The sequence below is a fragment of the Gorilla gorilla genome, chromosome 3, assembly GCF_029281585.2.
Source record: "Gorilla gorilla gorilla isolate KB3781 chromosome 3, NHGRI_mGorGor1-v2.1_pri, whole genome shotgun sequence".
Classification (NCBI taxonomy): Eukaryota; Metazoa; Chordata; class Mammalia; order Primates; family Hominidae; genus Gorilla; species Gorilla gorilla.
In genome coordinates this window covers 186,317,883-186,336,951 of record NC_073227.2, presented here as the reverse complement: position 1 = coordinate 186,336,951, position 19,069 = coordinate 186,317,883, and the positions used below count along the sequence as shown (strand labels likewise).

Genomic DNA, 19,069 nt, shown 5'->3' with positions numbered 1-19,069 from the left:
AGACCAGTCCAAGCAGAGGAAATGGCATGTGCAAAGCCTGGCATGAGCAGAGTTTGGGGCCTCTGGAGAGCAAGCAAGTTATGTTGAAGAGCCGAAATTGTCTACTGCATATTCTCCCTTTGATGATTTCTACTGTGTTACCCTAAAGCCTCCAGCACCCTTTTGTGTAAGTGCCTCAGCCTGCCATGAGCTACTCTACTGGAAATTTAAAACAATATTTTGTGTCTCCCCTAGGGGCCAGAGCATTAAGGGGAGCAGTGCCCCCACCACTAGCTAGCCCAATAGTGGCAGTGGTCACCGCCCAGAGCCCCCAGAGGGGCAGGTGAATGAATGAAGGGTAGGCAGAGTCAGGGCCAGAGGATCGGTGAAGACCCTCCCATGTGCCTTCTCCCTCCATCGCCAAGCTTAGAAGATCGTGTGTAACTTTATTAAGGAAGCCAGAAAGCTTCCCTACACCTTACTTCAGAGCAATGCCTTCGTCTCAGTTACTGTTACGGTTGAGTTGGCGCAGGAGTAGGGAAGTAGCTGAGCTGGCAGGGAAGTGCAGGCGAGAAGATTCCTTGTGTAGTCTGGGCCTTAAGTTTTAAGAAAAATGTTAACGCCATGCCTAGAACTGCAGAACCCAAGGCCAGCTTCTAATTCCCGGTTTTATATTTAGTGTTTACCTCTGGGGGATCCAGATCCTAAAGAAAACTAACTAAACAAACAAAAAAATCTGTGTCATTCTTGGACCGAACACAAAAACTTTCATTCATTCTCCCGTGTTACCTAAAAGGAAGACACAGGACTTCTATATATGTGACAAATATATATATATATGCACTATACCTGTGTACTACACAAATATGTACTATATGTATGTATGTAATATATATGTACTGTATATACTATATAGGTACTAGACAAACAAATATATGCTATATATGTGACAAATATAACATGTAACACATCACTATATAAATGTATTTGTATTAATTTTGATCTCTATATTTCTACATCATTTAAATTATACACTTGAGCTACAAAATAATTAGGTGAATAGGTGAAATAATTAGAGAATAAAAGGGAGACATGGAATATATAATAAATGTTTACCAAAAAGCTTTTACTCATAGTGAAAATTTAAGTATTAGTCATTATTAATTGTCCCAAAGCATACTTTAAAGGAAATAATGCTAAGAAAATATTAAAGATTGTGGTGACAGCTCCTCTGAGCAGGAGGAGCTGGTTTCATTTTGCTGTATTTAATCCAAATGATAAAGGAGTTTAATAAAATTACCCTCTAGGTAGCAGTAGTTTTAAAAAATAATCCAAATCTGTTCTGACACAATAGCTCTCCAGAGAATAACAGTAGATCCTACAAATGACAGAGGAAGAAACTCACCTTGTCTGCTGCCCCCATGTAGAGAAAAATAGATTAACTCACTGCCATGGAATCCCATAAAGATCATTCTCCAAAGGTTTTTCCACCAATCAGAAGGTCAGTGATCTAGAGATATTCTGGAGACCGGCACTATTAACATTTTCATTAATTATATCTATTTATGATTTGTCAGCAGCAAGGCTAAGGAGGAGATAAACTAAAGATTCAAAACCAATGCCTTGTTCAAACATATTCATTTGGAATTAATTTGTAATAATGAGGTGATTATGAGAAAACTCATTCATCTAGTGCTAATTATATTTTGTTTTTTTTTTTAAAATGGTTGTTCTTCCCATCTGGCATTTTGTAATGTCACTAAAGTTCACTTCAAAATGCAAATATATCCTAAGACAATAACCAGCTGCCCCTGCAGTCATGTGAGGTGGTACTTTTCAAGCTCAATTTGGTTTCTGGATGCATTCCTCTAAATTATTTTATATATACACTGTAAATAAGTACATATGTGTATATATGTAAATATATATGTGTGTGTGTGTGTGTGTGTATATACATATATATTACTTTATTTATATATCTATGTTATCCAGGATACTTTGGCTCAACATTTCTTAAGTCAAATTTTGCAGACCAGTCAATATTCATCAAACTACCTTAAAGATGGAGCCAAGTGGCCTACAAGAGAATACTGCTAAGGCTGTTAACACATATAATTTATGCAGGAGAATATTCCAAGCTTCCTGACTGCATCACACTTTTAGCTTTTTCTTACATTCGAAACTACACTTAGAATCACGACAAACTTCATTTTTCAAACGTTTGACTTTGAGGTGTGTACAAGTATACTCCGACTCTATAAACTTACTCTTCTTTAAAGCAGATCATCCTATTCATCATAAGATTATTAAAAATGTATACCTTTGCTTTTATTTGCCATAAAAAAAGCTTTCTTTGGAATAAAATAGATTTTTATCCAAAGATGCAGAACTGTTTTCAAGATAAATCCAATCTGATCAATTTGACAGATTAAGACTCTCTTCAGTAGTAATTCCTCAAATTATTTAAATAATTTATGAAACAGTAAAGGCTTAAAATATGAATTACATAGCCTTAAAAGTTCTAGATCCTTCATGGATTTTATTTTTGGTTTATTATTGCAGGAAAATACATATAAATCTTTTGAGAAAAATAACAAAACCAAGACTTGTTTTCCCAGTATGCTATAAGCGAGCTCAGTAAATGTTTCAAAGTGAACGATTTTTCTTGTCCATATCAAAATAGAATACTCGTCAAATGCTATTAATAATTTAACTTAGAATAGAATCATAAATATGCATGAATGGAAGATCACTTCCTGTATCCCCATGCTCAGAAGACCTTTGACTAAGCATTTCCAGAAAGATAAACAGCTGCCCAATTTTCAGGTATCTCCAAGCACGTCGATGCCAGAGGCTCTGAGAAAAAGAAAAGGCTTACATGACATCTTCTGTGACCTCTTGAGCTGTGTTGGTTGTCCCCTCCTCTGTGTTCCTGTTCATGCCTGTAACACAACTCCTAGCATGTCCCTTAATTATCTATTTATACATCAATTTCTCACAGGAAAGTTTCAAAAGCATTTTAGTGATCCTTGCTTTTTATTTGAGAAAGTAAGCTCAGAAAAGTTAAGTAACTTGCTTAAAGCCTCAAAGGTAGTACCTGATAAAGCCAGAATTCAAGTAAGAGCTATGAGTCCAAAGCCTCTCAAATTCTCCATCATACTATGTTTCTGCCTCAAATATGGCATCACTCCTAATGAAGCTGGTGTTCAAAACATGCCTGCTAATTGATTACATGTACAAATGCCTTACATGTACATGTTCTGGATCACCATGCTGGGTACTGGAGAGAACTGTGTGAACAAGATTCCCGTTCTCTATTCCCCAGTTCTTCGCTTTGGACCCAGCATCACATGGTTTCCAGGCCCGTGGACTCAGGAAAAGTGGCGTTGGACATGCAATTACAACACACTGTAGAGACATGGCATCAAGGTAGAGATTAAAAGAAGGGACAAGAATAGCCACTTAAGAAGGGTAGAGTAAGAGGGAAGAGGGGAAGAAAAGAATGTTGAGGCCAGGGAACTGGCATATACAACATGTGAGAGACAAGAAAGAGCATGTTTTGTTAAAATGAGAAAAGCCCTGTAGAGCTAGGGCTCAGAGAGTGCAAGTGTGACACTGCAGAGGTGTGCAGGGACCCAGCCAGAAGAATCTCAAGCGCATGCAAAGAAGTCTGGGTTTGATTCTAGGTGTAACAGTGAGCACCTGCAGGGAATTAAGCAGAGGAACGTTACAGATTTTGGGTTCGAGAAAATCACTGGTTATAACGGTGCAAAAAGAAATGGAGTACATGGCTGATTAGAGGCTGGGAAGCCAATGACTGAAGCATTGAAGAGGTGAAGATGATGACTCTAGAACTTCTTCCCAGCACACAAATGTAAATAGATCACTGTTTACTTTTTAAACATGTTCATATTTTTTAAATGTGAAGAAACATACCTTTCTCACCTCCCTCAGAGGGTTGTTTTTAGGATAAAGTGCACAGTGGCAATGCTGCCTGCCTGAGACAGGACTGTGTGGTGCTAAGAGCACAGGATCTGGAATTAGAGTCTGGATTTCAAACCTTACTCCCCAGTTCCTGACTACGAAAACTCTAAGCAAGTAACACAACTCCTCTGTGCCTCAGTCTCCTAATCTGTAAAATAGAGATAATAATAGTAACTGATTCATAGGCTTTATTGAGAGGACTTAATAAAATAATCCCTGTTTTATTTATTGTCTTATTTCCAGCAACTAGAATTTTTCCTGGTATGTAGTACTTGCTTACTAATGTATTTATTTGAAAATTATAAAGGATTATGTAATTGTAAGGTGTCAACATAACTTAAAAAAGATATTTAATGTCTACAATTTTCCCACCACCAAAAAAATCATATTTTTAAAAATCCACAATCTCTCAAGAACATATCTGTTCTTATAAACATAAAGGTAAGTTTGCAACTTTCTGTTTCTTCCTCAACTTTTCCATGATGTGCTTTATCCTTTCAAACAAAATCTCTTCTGTTTAACACAGTTGTAAACCCCAACTTTCAGGCTGGCTGGGGCCCAAATGCCTTCTAAAAATCACTGAATCCTGCTCTGCCTGTAGACAGAGGCTGTTCCAGTGTACAAGTTGTTGACACATTTGAAAGACCAAAATAGTTACCAATGATTAGAAAAATTATGGTTCTTTCGTGGAAGGAAAGCACTGTCATTTTAAAGAGATGGTTTCCTCCTCCTGGAGGAATGTAGAGACTCTCTGGCCCCCACTACCCTTCTTCCCATTCCTTCCAGTAAAAGGTTTTTGCCTCCATCACCAGCTGCAGGTATAGCGCTTCAATGGGTAGAACCAGAATCCACTAAACTACTTACCACACACAGTAACAAGAGCACACTTTTCACTTTGAATTTTTATAATTTTTTATTGCATTAATCATTTGATCAGATAAACCAGATCTGTTTGCCATGTGCCCTACATTCCACAGGTATTGAGGTCTCCATGAGAAAACCCCCTCAAGTGCATCACAAGGTTTCCATGTGAGCTATGACAAATTAGAAATCAACAGGCCATACTCAAAAAGGAGGCAAAGCTGGTTTCCATCTTTATTCAATGGAGAGTGAAAAGGAGAAGAAGCATTCATTGATAAAGGCTATTCCTGGCCAATTATTTAGCAACTGGTATGACACTGATTTACCAACTGTGTAGAATGTCAAGTGTACCTACCAGGTGGTAACTGTGAGCTCTGTGGAATGACATAAACTAAATAAAACAAGGGATCAGGGAAGGAGGAAGGGCAAAAAGTAGGAGGAAGAAAGAAAGGAAGAGGGATGGAGGGAAGAAGGATTGAAAAAGAAAAAGTTGTATAGTTTAGTTTGACCAAAAGTCAATTTTTAAATAAGTACTAATAGCACCTCTCTTAGGCGACTAAAAAACCTCCCTTTCCAACAATGTCTTTTTGTTTTAATTAATAATTTCTTTCCACAGAGGAGAAAAAAAGGAAAAAATATTTCATCTGGAGAGGAGAAAGAGGCCAACTCTCAGAAACAATGAGCTAGATTTTTATCTTAAGTCATACTATGCTCAAGATCCTCTAGGTAATTTTGAAATAATCACTTCCCTATTTCCTTTAGCATTGGAAAGACTATGTAAATGTCCTCCACTCAGCATGCTCTCTGGTCTTGGATTTATCTACTAATATAGTCATGAAATTACCTTTGACATCCCCTGAAACCCAGCTTTCTGCTAGACTGTGACCCTTTATCCTCAGATCCTGAAACACCCATAGAAAGGGAACCCCAAAGTGCAAGTTCACCCACACAAACACACACACCCACACACACACACACAGTCTTTCTGCCTTCCTAAATCTAAAAGGTATAGTAACACCATAAATTAAAAGAAAATAAAATTAATTTTCAGCAAAATTTTCTCATTCTCTAATATCAGGTTTCAGTTAGGTATTAATATTTAAAATATCTTCTAATACATTATTCTATCTTCCATTTGAGGAAAGGAACAAATGTAAACACAGATATGGTCCCCTCCCCTTTGTAACCTTTCTTTTCTTTCCATTTTTTAATAGCTGCAAACTTATAGGACTTCTGCCTCTTAAATCAAGTATTACTAAATTTCTATTTCAGCACCTTCTGGGATGACAAGATTCCAAATATGTAATAAAAATAAATTGCCATTAATAGCTAGGTCTTTGGCAGAGTTACTGGCCTGTTTTGTTTACTTACCCAGTGCCGGTGTGATGTTCTACTTTGGGCACAGCTGTGAACAAGACTATTAATAATCAGGCTGCATCAAAAAGGAGTCAGTTCATAGTTCTGTAATTCAACGATTTTTTAAATCTTTTATAAATTGAAGTTGTTCACATAGTTCAAGACTGACCTATTAAAATCTCTGATTTTTTTTTTTTTTTTTTTTTTTTTACAGAGTATCGCTCTGTCAGGTTACAGGGCAGTGGCCTAATCTTGGCTCACTGCAAACTCTGCCTCCCAGGTTCAATCGATTCTCCTGCCTTAGCCTCCCAAGTAGCTGGGACTACAGGCGCCCACCATCACACCCAGCTAATTTTTGTATTTTTAGTAAAGAAAGGGGTCTCACCATGTTGGCCAGGCTGGTCTCGAACTCCTGACCTCAGGTGATCCACCCACCTCGGCCTCCCAAAGTGCTGGGATTACAGGCGTGAGCCACTGCACCTGGCCTCTGTTTTTTTTGTTTGTTTGTCTGTGTTTTTTGTTTTTTTGAAAAAAACCTGTGTGGTTTATGAATAAAACTACCTTAGAAAGAGGGCAACTGGCACACAATCCTGAGAGCCTGTAAACCCCATTAACCTAGGCCTGCAAGGAAATTTTACCGAATTCAACAATATGAAGGGTCCTCCTGAATGATCACAAAGTAAGTATAAATATAGTATAAAATAATCTAATAAAGACTGGCTCATCCTAGTTTGTTCCAGGATAAGATCACCACAGTATTTCACAGTTTCTTATGAAAGCATTGATATACTGCTATTATTGATATTTTCTTTATCAAGATTTCATTTGTACACTGAAAGATTCAGGGTCAAAAAAAAAGTCATCAAATTAAATCCATTATTTATTTTAGTCTCTCACACAAGTGGCATCGATTCACTGAACCTGACTGTGGGATATAAGCATGAGTGGAGAATGGGTGCAGTGGCTCAGCCTATAATCCCAGCACTTTGGGAGTCTGAGGCGGGTGGATCACTTGAGGCCAGGAGTTCGAGACCAGCTAGGCCAACATGGCGAAACCCTGTCTCTACTAAAAATACAAAGATTAGCCAGGCATGGTAGCACACACCTGTAATCCTAGCTATTGGGGAGGCTGAGACACAAGAATCACTTGAACCCTGGAGGCAGAGGTTGCAGTGAGCCGAGATCACACCATTGCACTCCAGCCTGGGCAACACAGGGAGACTGCGTGGGTGAAAAATTTTAACCAGCCTCACTCCCATTACTTTCCTGTATTCAGTGTCATAATCTGACACTTAAGTGCTATCTCTGCATTTCCCACGTCAACCATTCCGGAACTACCACCCACTCCGCCATATACTTGCTTATGTGCTCAAGAGCTTAGCTGCTCTAAGCATACTTGTGACCAAACAAATGTAAGAAGAGACAGTTGCTGTCTGATTTCACCAGGTGGAGGTAAATGCTTGAGATTATCCGTAAACCAATCCATTCCATAATGTCTCCTGCAGAAACTTTTTTCAATATTCTAATCAGAATTACTGTTTTCTTCCTCTATGCACACTTAACCCTTTGTCACTACTATTGTCTTTATATTATTCTCTCTGTGTCTCCCTCCACCCCAACTGAAGGCTCTTCGAGCATCAGGATACACAGGGGAACCATCGCAGTGCATTACAATGGCTCTCAAAGTGTGGCCTCTGAACCAGTGGCATCAGAATCCCTGGGAACTTGTCAGAAAAGCAAAATTTCAGGCCCTACCTCAGACCTACTGAATCAAACTCTGGGGGTGGGACCCCAGCAACCAGTGTTTTAACAAGCCCTCCAGGTGATCCCGACGCAGGCTCAAAATTGAGAACCACTGGTGTATTGGAATAAGTATGGGTTTTGGAAGCAGATAATCTAAGGCTTTTAAATTCCTACTGTGCCCTTTATTAGCCAGTGATATTAATCAAGTTGTTTGCTATCTTTGAGTTGCCTCTACTCACTTATGAAATTCATGACTTGTGAAAATATGCTGAGGGATGGATTTTTTTTTAATAACAGTCTTTTCAATAAGTTATGCTGGGACAATGGGATATCCATCTGCAAAAGAAGGAAAGTGGACCCTCTACCTATCCAATAAAAAAGTTAACTCAAAATGGATCAAGATTTAAATGCGAGAGTTAAAGCTATAACACTCTTAGAAGAAAACGTATGTGTAAATCTTTGTGACCTTAGATTAGGCAATGGTTTTTTAGATATGACGCAAAGAGCACAAGAAACACAAGAAAAAATACATAAATTGGACCACATCAAAATGTAAAACTTCTCTACTTGAAAGGACACTATCAAGAAAGTAAATTGACAACACACAGAATGGGAGAACATTTTTGCAAATTGTATATCTGATAAGGGACTTGGTTCCAGGATACATAGGGAGCTCTTACAACTCAACAATAATAAGATAAATTGCCCATTTTAAAATGAATAGACAGCTCCAGGTGCAGTGCCACATGCCTGTTGTCTCAGCTAATTGGGAGGCTGAGGTGAGAGGATCCCTGGAGCCCAGGAGTTTGAGACACAGCGGAACTCCGTCTCTTTAAAAAAAAAAAAAAATTGGGTCGGGCGCGGTGGCTCATGCCTATAATCCCAACATTTTGGGAGGCCGAGGCAGGCAGATCACCTGAGGTCAGGAGTTCAAGACCAGCCTGGCCAACATGGCAAAACCCCGTCTCTACTAAAAAATAAAAAAATAAAAAATTAGCCAGGCGTTGTGGTGGGCGCCTGTAATCCCAGCTACTCAGGAGGCTGAGGCAGGAGAATTGCTTGAACCTCGGAGGTGGAGGTTGTAGTGAGCCAAGATCACACCACTGCACTCCAGCCTGGGCAACAGAGTGAGACTCCATCTCAAAAAAAAAAAAGAAAAAATTGAAGCCCGGCATGATGCTTGTAATCCCAGCAATCCACTTGAGTTACTTGGGAGGCTGAAGTGGGAGAATCCCTTGAGCCTAGGAATTTGAGACCAGCCTGGGCAACATAGCCGGACCCCATCTCAAAAAAAAAAAAAGAATGGAAGTTTCTCCAAATAAGATATACATATGGTCAATAAGCACATGAAAAGATGCTTAATGTCATTAGCCATCAGGGAAATGCAAATCAAAACAACATCAAAATATCACTTCACACCCAGTAGAATGGCTCTAATCAAAACGACAGCAAAAAACAAGTTGGCGAGGATATAGAGAAATTGGAACCTTTGTACACTGCCGATGGGAATGTAAATGGTGCAGTCATTTTGGAAAACAGTCTGGCAGTTCCTGAAAATGTTAAACAAAAACTGCAATATGACCCAGCAATTCCACTGCTAGGCTCATACCTAAAAGAAATAAACACACATATCCACAAAAAAACTTGCACATAAGTGCCATAGCAGCAGCCTTGTTCATGATAGACAAAAAATTGAAACAACCCAGATGTCTATCAACTGATGAATGGAAAAACAAAATATGGTAAATCCACATAATGGAGTACTAATACATGCTACAACATGGGTGAACCTTGAAAACATTATGCTAAGTTAAAGGAGTCAGCCACAAAAGACCACATATCACACAATTTGATTTATATGAAATGTCTAGAATAAGCAAATCTACAGAGACAAAAAGTCAATTAGTCTGGTTTCTAGAGTTGTTGGAGCAGGATTGGGAGGAATTGGGAAAATGAGGAATAACTGCTAATGGGTATGGGGTTCTTTTTGAGGTGATGATATAAATGTTCTAAAATTGTGGTGATGGCTGCACAACACTGTGGATCTACTATAAACCATTGAATTTTACTTTTAATTGTGTGAACTATTTGGTATGTGAATTCTATCTCAATAAAGCTGCAACAAAGTAATAATGACCACAAAGATTTTCAGCCATTAAATATTAAAATATTTAATAAAAGAGACAAGTTTTAGGAGGGAGCTTAAGAACAGTACAATTCTGAAATCTGAGGGAAAAACTGTGAAGTCAGTTCATTGGTATTCTCCTTGGTTATAATACATTTAAAAAGCTAATACAAAAGATAAGAATGAAATTAAAGAGAAGCGCTCTCCACTGCTGTTCTCTTCAGCTCAACATGGTGGCCTACCGGGCGATTGGCAGCCTCAGCCGCTTCTCTGCCTTCAGGATCCTCCGCTCCCAAGGTTATACACGCCGCAATTTTACCGGGTCCTTTGCTTTGCTGACCAGAACCCATATTAACTACGGAGTCAAAGGGGATGTGGTGGTTATTTAAATTAACTCTCCCCATTCAAAGATAAATACGCTGAATAAACAAACAGCTGCATTCAGAGTTCACGGAAGTTATGAATGAAATCTGGGCTAGTGATCAAATCAGAAGTGCCATCCTTATCTCACCAAAGCCAGGCTGCTTTATTGTAGGTGCTGACATCGACATTTTAGCCACTTGCAAGACCCCTCAAGAAGTAACACAGATACCACAAGAAGCACAGAGAACATTTGAGAAACTTGAAAAGTCCATAAAGCCTGTTGTGACTGCCATCAGTGGATCCTGCCATTTTATGCCAATACAGAATAGCAACAAAAGACAGAAAAACAGTATTCGGTGCTCCTGAAGTCTTGCTGGGGATCTTACCAGGAGCAGGAGGCACACAAAGGCTGCCCAAAATGGTGGATGTGCCTGCTGCTTTTGACATGATGCTGACTGGTAGAAACATCCGTGCAGAAAGGGCAAAGAAAATGGGACTGGTTGACCAATTGGTGGAATCTCTGGGACCAGGACTAAAACTTCCAGAGGAATGGACAATCAAATACCTAGAAGAAGTCGCAATTACTTTCCCAAAGGACTAGCTGATAAAAAGATCTCTCCAAAGAGAGACAAGGGATTAGTGGAAAAATTAACACCGTATGCCATGACTATTCCATTTGTCAGGCAACAGATTTACAAAAAAGTGGAAGAAAAAGTGTGACAGCGGACTAAAGGGCTTTATCCCACACCTCTGAAAATAACTGATGTGGTAAAGACTGGAATTGAGCAAGGGAGTGATGCTGGTTATCTCTCTGAATCTCAGAAATTCGGAGAGCTTGCAATGACCAAAGAATCAAAGGCCTTGATGGGACTCTACCATGGTCAGGTCCTGTGCAAGAAGAATACATCTGGAGCTCCACAGAAGGATGTTAAGCATCTGGCTATTCCTGGTGCAGGGATGATGGGAGCAGGCATTGCCCAAGTCTCCGTGGATAAGGGGCGAAAGACTATACTTAAAGATGCCACACTCACTGGGTTAGGCTGAGGACAGCAACAAGTGTTCAAAGGATTGAATGACAAAGAAGAAAGCTCTAACGTCATTTGAAAGGGATTCCATCTGCAGCAACTTGACTGGGAAGCTTGATTACCAAGGTTTTGAAAGACAGACATGGTGATGGATGCTGTGTTCGAGGACCTTAGTTTTAAGCACAGAGTGCTAAAGGGAGTAGAAGCAGTGATTCCAGATCACTATGTCTTTGCCAGTAACACATCTCCTCTCCCAATCAGTGAAATTGCTGCTGTCAGCAAAAGACCTGAGAAGGTGATTGGCAGGCACTACTTCTCTCCCGCAGACAAGATGCAGCTGCTGGAGATGATCACAACCGAGAAGACTTCCAAAGACACCAGTGCTTCAACTGTAGCAATCGGTCTCAAGCAGGGGAAGGTCATCATTGTGGTTAAGGATGGACCTGGCTTCTATACCACCAGGTGTCTTGCACCCATGATGTCTGAAGTCATCCGAATCCTCCAGGAAGGAGTTGACCCGAAGAAGCTGGATTCCCTGACCACAAGCCTTGGCTTTCCTGTGGGTGCCGCCACACTGGTGGATGAAGTTGGCGTGGATGTAGCGAAACATGTGGCCAAAGATCTGGGCAAGGCCTTTGGGGAGCGGTTTGGAGGTGGAAACCCAGAACTACTGACATAGATGGTGTCCAAGGGCTTCCTAGGTCGCAAGTCTGGGAAGGGCTTTTCCATCTATCAGGAGAGTGTGAAGAATAAAAATTTGAATTCTGACATGAACAGTATTTTAGCAAGTCTGAAGATGCCTCCTAAGTCTGAAGTCTCCTCAGATGAAGACATCCAGTTCCGCCTGCTGACAAGATTTGTGAATGAGGCAGTCACGTGCCTGCAAGAGGGGATCTTGGCCACACCTTCAGAGGGAGACATTGGAGCCGTCTTCGGGCTCAGCTTCCCACCTTGTCTTGGAGGGCCTTTCTGCTTTGTGGATCTGTATGAAGCCCAGAAGATAGTGGACCGGCTCAAGAAGTATGAGGCTGCCTATGGAAAAGAGTTCACCCCAAGCCAGCTGCTAGCTGACCACACTAACAGCCCTAACAAGAAGTTTCATCAGTGAGCAGGCCTCATGCCTCACTCAGTCAGTGCACTAACCCCAGCTGCCGGCAGTGCTGGTTCTCCAACAGAGTGGCAGCTAGATTTATCAGAGTAACGAGAAGGAAGACAAACTCCAGCATTGGGTTTGCTCCCTGATTAAAGTGCCTTCAGCCAAGATCATCTCTCCCTCCTGGTGAAATCTGACTGTGAATTAGAGTTTGCGCTATTGGAAGGTGGAACCCACTGTGCTCATTGTATAAGCCCTGAGGCCTAGAGTGGCAGCCAAGAGCCATCTGGAGCCATCTCTTTCCCTGTTCCTCTCAGGAGGCCAGGGTGGCCAGGGGTGGTGAGGGCAATTCTGCACCCAGACAAACACATAACAGTAAAAACCAAACTCTGTAAAAAAAAAAAAAAAAAAGAATGAAATTAAAAACATGAATTACAAGAGGCTTTCAACATCCTCTTTTCATGTTGTTAGCAAGCCAGAAAACGCATTCCCCATGGCATATGTTACAATTTAAATTTCATTCAACAATTAAATCATTGTCACACTAATAGTGGTAGTAAGATTTTAGAGCTGGGGCCCCAATGATTATTTATTCCAACTTCCAGATTTTACAAAAATAGACTGCTCTAACATTTTCCGTACCACTCCACACTGCTTCCCCATCAGTGTGCAGACATTAATTTTTACTTAATGCAATTCTAATAAACTGTTTTCTGGAACATGTGTTTCATGGCCTCAAGAATATGATTTTTTTTTTAATTTCTTACACTGTTTTCTTTTCACATTTAGTTGACATGAGCCTTTCTTTGTTTCAATGACAGGTGGTGATGGTTTCCTTTGTGATACACACATCATAAAACAGTCGCCTTCAGCTTTTGTTTTTTAATAGCTTGCTTACATAAGTTTTACAGAGCTATGAAAGAATCAAATAGCAATCAAAATATTCTTCATAATCACCGTTAATTTCTAGTTGATTCCCAGTGTTAACTTTTTCAATCTGAGTTCAAATTTGGTGTGCCTGCATTTTAGTTCAGGATCAGATATTTCCCAGTGTTCGATTGTTTCAAATCCAGAAAAACAGAAGAAGAGTCTGGCATTTTACATTCCAGATTTCAAAACAACAATCTATTTCCAAAGAAAAAATATCTTAAAAATATTTTTTAAAAACAAAGGTAGTTTTCTCATTTCTGTTTTTCCACTTGCCACATTCTTCAGGTTTTCGTATTGACTCCTCTTCGGGGGAGAGTAAATCTTTTTGTGACATATTTGCAAGTGTATATTTTAATTTACATGGTGCATTAGGCCATTCTTGAATTACTATAAAGAAATACCGGAGACTGAGTAATTTATAAAGAAAAGAAGTTTAATTGGCTCACGGTTCTGCAGGCTGTACAAGCATGGTGCTGGCATCTACGCGGCTTCTGGGGAGGGATCACGGAGCTCTCACTCATGGTAGAAGCAGGAGCATGCACGTCACATGGAGAGAAAGGGAGTAAGGTGGGGGAGGTACCATACACTTAATCAGATCTCGCGAGAACTCACACCAGGAGATGGTGTCAAGTCATTCAAGAGGAATCTGCCCCTATGATCCAAACACCTCCCAACAGGCTCCGTCTCCAACACTGGGCATTACATTTCAACATGAGATTTGGTCAGGGACAGATACCCAGACTGTATCACATGGTGTCATGTAACCGGCCAGAATCACTAGAAACACCAACATCCTTTAATACTGAAGCATGCATCTCAATAATTCTGTGTAACTATGAGAATAATAAAGGTTATAATACTAATAAATAATAAATAATAAAGGTTATAATAATAATATAATAATAATAATAATGGAACCAGTCATTTATGAAATTCTTTCAAAGATCTGAAGAGGTAAATGATCATCTAGGCAAACTCTGAGAGAATCAGGCTGAAAATGTTGGCCACTATTATTATTAGCACATTTTCCCTCTCTTTCACAAATAAATAGGTACAAAACAGTAGTGGCTTCTTGATCCATAAAGAAGCTTTATTACATTTTTATTAAATATATATTTTTGATGGAAATATCTCACAACCTTCTGAAGAAAGAACTGATATAAAAAATAAAATAATCTGTCCATTTATCACCTTTCCCTAATTATCCTTTCCTCTTCATTCCATTGTCACCACACCCTTCCAGGCCCTCATCAAATTATGCCAGTATTATTACTCTATCAGCCTTTTGCCCAGCCTCCCGACCCCTACTTTAAACACATCTGGCTTAATATTAAAATAACTAATTTTATTACAACACCACTTTCCACAGAATCATTCTATGCTTACAAGACTGCAGAAGCCCCTGTAACCCACCATTGTGTCTAAATTCCTCTGTCCAGCTTCCAGGGCCTCATATATTGTGGCATCACTCAATCTTTCCAGAAGTATTTCATGTTCCCCCACACATAAACCCTCCTCCACTCAGGAAGGCAGATGTTCCACAAGACAAGAAATAATGAGAGGAGAATACAGTTTGGGAAATAATAATAATTTCTATTATTCATTAAGTGTATGTTGTGTGCCATTAATTGTGCTCAGCACATTACATGTGCTATTTCATTTTACCCGCACATAAACCTTACGTGACAGGTTTCATGATTTTACAGAGTGGAAGCTGAGCCACATAGAGACTTTCTTCTTTAAGGCCATTAAGCTATTAAACGGCAGACCTGGCAGCCTTATGTCTCACTCCAATGCTCAAGTTCTTGTCCACATGTTGACTATCACTTATAGTAAAAGTGTACTAGGCAGGTGGATGTGCAAATCCAAAGCTCAGCGGGGAGAAACAAGGGTTATATTTTTCCATCACTGGCTTCTAGTTAACTGCACCTGTTGTTATGAGTGAGCCTGTCTATGGAAAAGGTGTGTAATGAAGAGAAGAAACCAAGAACAGAACTCTAAGCAATGGCACCACTTACAGGGTGTACAGAAGAGAAGGCCGCAGAAAAGACTGAGAAGGTGTCAGGAGAACCAGAAGAGTTATCCAGTACAAATCAAAGAAGTGGGGTTTCAAGTCACACTAAAGGGGAGTAGTCAGCTGTGTAAAGAAAAAAAAATCAAATAAGGTCAAGTAAGATAAAGATTGAAAACTGCTCATTAGAACTGGTGATGAAGAGCTGGGATAACTCATAATTTATCATCCAAACTAGGACAGTTTTGAGGGTGAAAGAGGGCTCTATTAACAAATACCCCAGGAACACTGAATATGTTGGAAACAAAGACATAAGGTCACCCTATTAAGAAGTCAGTAGTGGCCCTTTGTGAGAACCATATGAAGAGAGTAATGCAGTGACTGCCACAATGATATGAGTTCAGGAATGAATGTGTGTTGAAAATAGTATGTAATCTTTCAAAAAACTTAGTTTATTCCTTCTTTACTCCCACTGCTTCACTTGACTAGCCTTTAAAAAAGAAAGGCCTGGTTTGATGAATGGGTGAGAGAAAAGGTGAGTGTTAGAGGTGAAACTGCCCTTCACTTACTCCTTATCCATTTGTTTGACTTCTTCCTCTTGACTCTACTGAAACTACTTCCCCAAATATCCCCAGCGACTTCCAACCAGTGCTGGGAGTGAGTGACCTTTACTGTATCCTCTGCTTCATTAACTTCCACAGCACTGGGCATCATCATATGCCCCCAGTCCTATCTTGAGACTACAGCTCTGAATCATACCTACTGCCTCTTTCTTTGACTACATCTCTCTGCTCTCTTCTTGCTCATTTAATCTTAAAAATGTTGGTGTGTTCTGAGTTTCTGCCTGATACACTTTCTCTCCTTTGCCTATTCTCCCTCCCTCAGTCATCTCATCCATAATCACCATTTTCACCCTCACCAGTCATGCAAGTGATTCCTAAATCTTTTCCTCTGTCCTCAAATTCTGCCATGAAATGAATTGCATTTCAAACTGCTGGCCATATATCTCTCTCCAGGTGGTGGGTCCACAACACCTCCCTAAATATGTCAAAAGCATACAATATCTTTTTCTTAAATTAGCAACGCACAAATGATCTATTTCTGTTAACTCCCAAACAAATGAAGTCTAAATCCTCAGTCTAGCATTTAAGGATATTCATGATATGGCCAAAGACCTACTTGTAAAGATTTTGCTTCCTCTACATGTACAGTAAGGTCTAAGCACAAAGTGCTCTGTTATTATCCTCTGAACATTATCTTGGAACCCACTCTTTGAGAGGCTGGGATTATAACACTGATGATTACTACTGTTTCTCCTAGAATTCTCTTCTCTCCTCTACACTGGTCAAGATTAAGCCAATCAGAAGTCTCGGTGAGTATCCTTATTAAATGTGTCCTCCATTCTTCAATCTCAAACTTCGCTTTGTATTACTCTTAAGGTACTTGCCATTTTCTATCTTATCATAACATATGCATGTGTCTTATCCTCCCTAGTATATTGGGAACTCCTTTAAAAGAGGATATGTGGCCAGGCACGGTGGCTCACACCTGTAATCCCAGCACTTTGGGAGGCCAAGGCATGTGGATCACCTGAGGTCAAGAGTTCAAAACCAGCCTGGCCAGTATGGTGAAACCCCACCTCTACTAAAAATACAAAAATTAGCTGGGTGTGTTAGCGTGTGCCTGTAGTCCCAGCTACTCAGGAGGCAGGAGGCCAAGGCAGGAGAATCACTTGAACTTCGGAGGTGGAAGTTGCAGTGAGCCGAGATCGTGCCACTGCACTCCAGCCTGGGTGACAGAGACTCTTTCTCAAAAAATAAAAAAGAGGGTATGTCTTTTCACAGATGTACAACAGGTATTTATTGTTTAGAATCAACAGTTATAATTAGTAGAATAGATGCATTTGACATCTTAATACATCTTACTTGAAAATCCATTATTTTTATCACCCTCAAAAGTAAAAGAAAAACTGACAGCTGTTTATGCTCTGATATATTAAACATCCTCAGTAATCATTATTTTAAAACTATATCTCTCGTTTACGAACATATAATGTGAGAGAACAGTTTATCAAGTAGATTAATTTTTAGGCACATCAAGATTAATATGATCATTTAGTATAGTACATTTAGGCAATTAAATTTTTATAATATAAGTAAGTACAACAATAAAACCCTTTAATGCCTACTGTCAAAGCCTAGAATCGTGAATTAATTGGTTATAATAGGTTGTGATTTGAGTGGAACTTCTTAGTCATTGATTGATTAAACCAACTAATGCCTGCAAAACATGTTTTTAACACCTCAGTGTATATCACCTGGTATTCTTTGTTTAACAGAACTGTACCTTTAAATACAGCTAATGCCAGATGGTCTCCTCAGAAAAAAAACAGCAGGAGGCAACATATTAATGCCACTCAACAAGCAAGTCTGCAGACAGCCAGTCAATGAAATCTGTCTTCAGTTGCTAAGCCGTTCTGTCACCATGGCAACACCTACTTCAGAAAAAATATTGGATTTTCAAGTCAAGTGAGCCACCCACCTTAAAATTCCAGATCTTCCAAACTATGATCACCAGATACTTTAGTTAAAGTAACTGCTTAGATTTTTTCCATTGACCTAAAATCAGGGCTATCTTGAAAAGCCATTTACCTTTCCATTTTTAAATGTTTATTTACTCTCAGTTTCTAACTTTCCTGATTTCTAGATAAACATACTCCATTTAAATGTGTGTGTATGCATATGTATACACATATATATTTGTATATATGTACCTATATGTACATTTGCATATATGTACCTATATGTATTCATACACCTACATACATATATGTGTATATGTGTATGCATGTGTATATGTGTGTGTATATATGTGTATATATTAGCACTTGTAGGCTAATAGTCCTAAATATAAAGAAAAATCTTAATGTCTCAGAAAATTGTCACTGGTACATGCTCTTATCAATCTTTTACTAATATTATATCTGATGTAAATAAGCAATTAATAAAATAAGTTTATGTATTAATTAGAATAATTAATTAATTGAGACCAGAACAATATTCTTTTTGTTACCAGCCTCTAAATTATTTAGTATGAGTGTACAAGATAACATTAAAACCTTAGTGGGGTTTTTTGTTTTGTTTTTTTTTTTTTTTTTTTAGAAATGAGGACTTGCTCTGTCACTCAAGCTGTGTACAGTGATGCAATCATAGCCCACTGCAGCCTCCAACTCCTGGGCTCAAGCAATCCACCCACCTCAGCCTCCGGAGTAGCCAGGACTATAGGCATGTACCACAATGCCTGGCTAATTTTTCTTTCTTTTTTTTTTTCTGGTAGAGACAAGGTCTTGCTATGTCACCCAGACTGGTCTCAAACTTCTGGCCTCAAGCAATCCTCCCACGTTGGCCTCCCAAAGTGCTGAAATTTCAAGCATGAGCCACTATGCCTGGCCAAAACCTTGTTTTTAATACAGCTCCATTTTTAAGTGGAAATGATTATTTGTCCTATAAAAGGGAGATAATCCTGTTTTATCTGATGAAAATGCAGAGAATCTAAAATAATATTTGGAAATACGTTGTATAATCAAGATAACATGGTAG

The 19,069-nt window shown here is 39.3% G+C and overlaps 1 protein-coding gene and 1 pseudogene across 1 annotated transcript in view; one reads left to right on the top strand and one right to left on the bottom strand.

Moving 5' to 3' along the window:
* The window catches only part of CPE (carboxypeptidase E), a 118,580-nt gene that overhangs the window by 80,669 nt on the left and 18,842 nt on the right, over positions 1–19,069 (bottom strand). The window lies entirely within an intron of this gene.
* On the top strand, positions 10,279–12,544 carry LOC101136479 (trifunctional enzyme subunit alpha, mitochondrial-like; annotated as a pseudogene).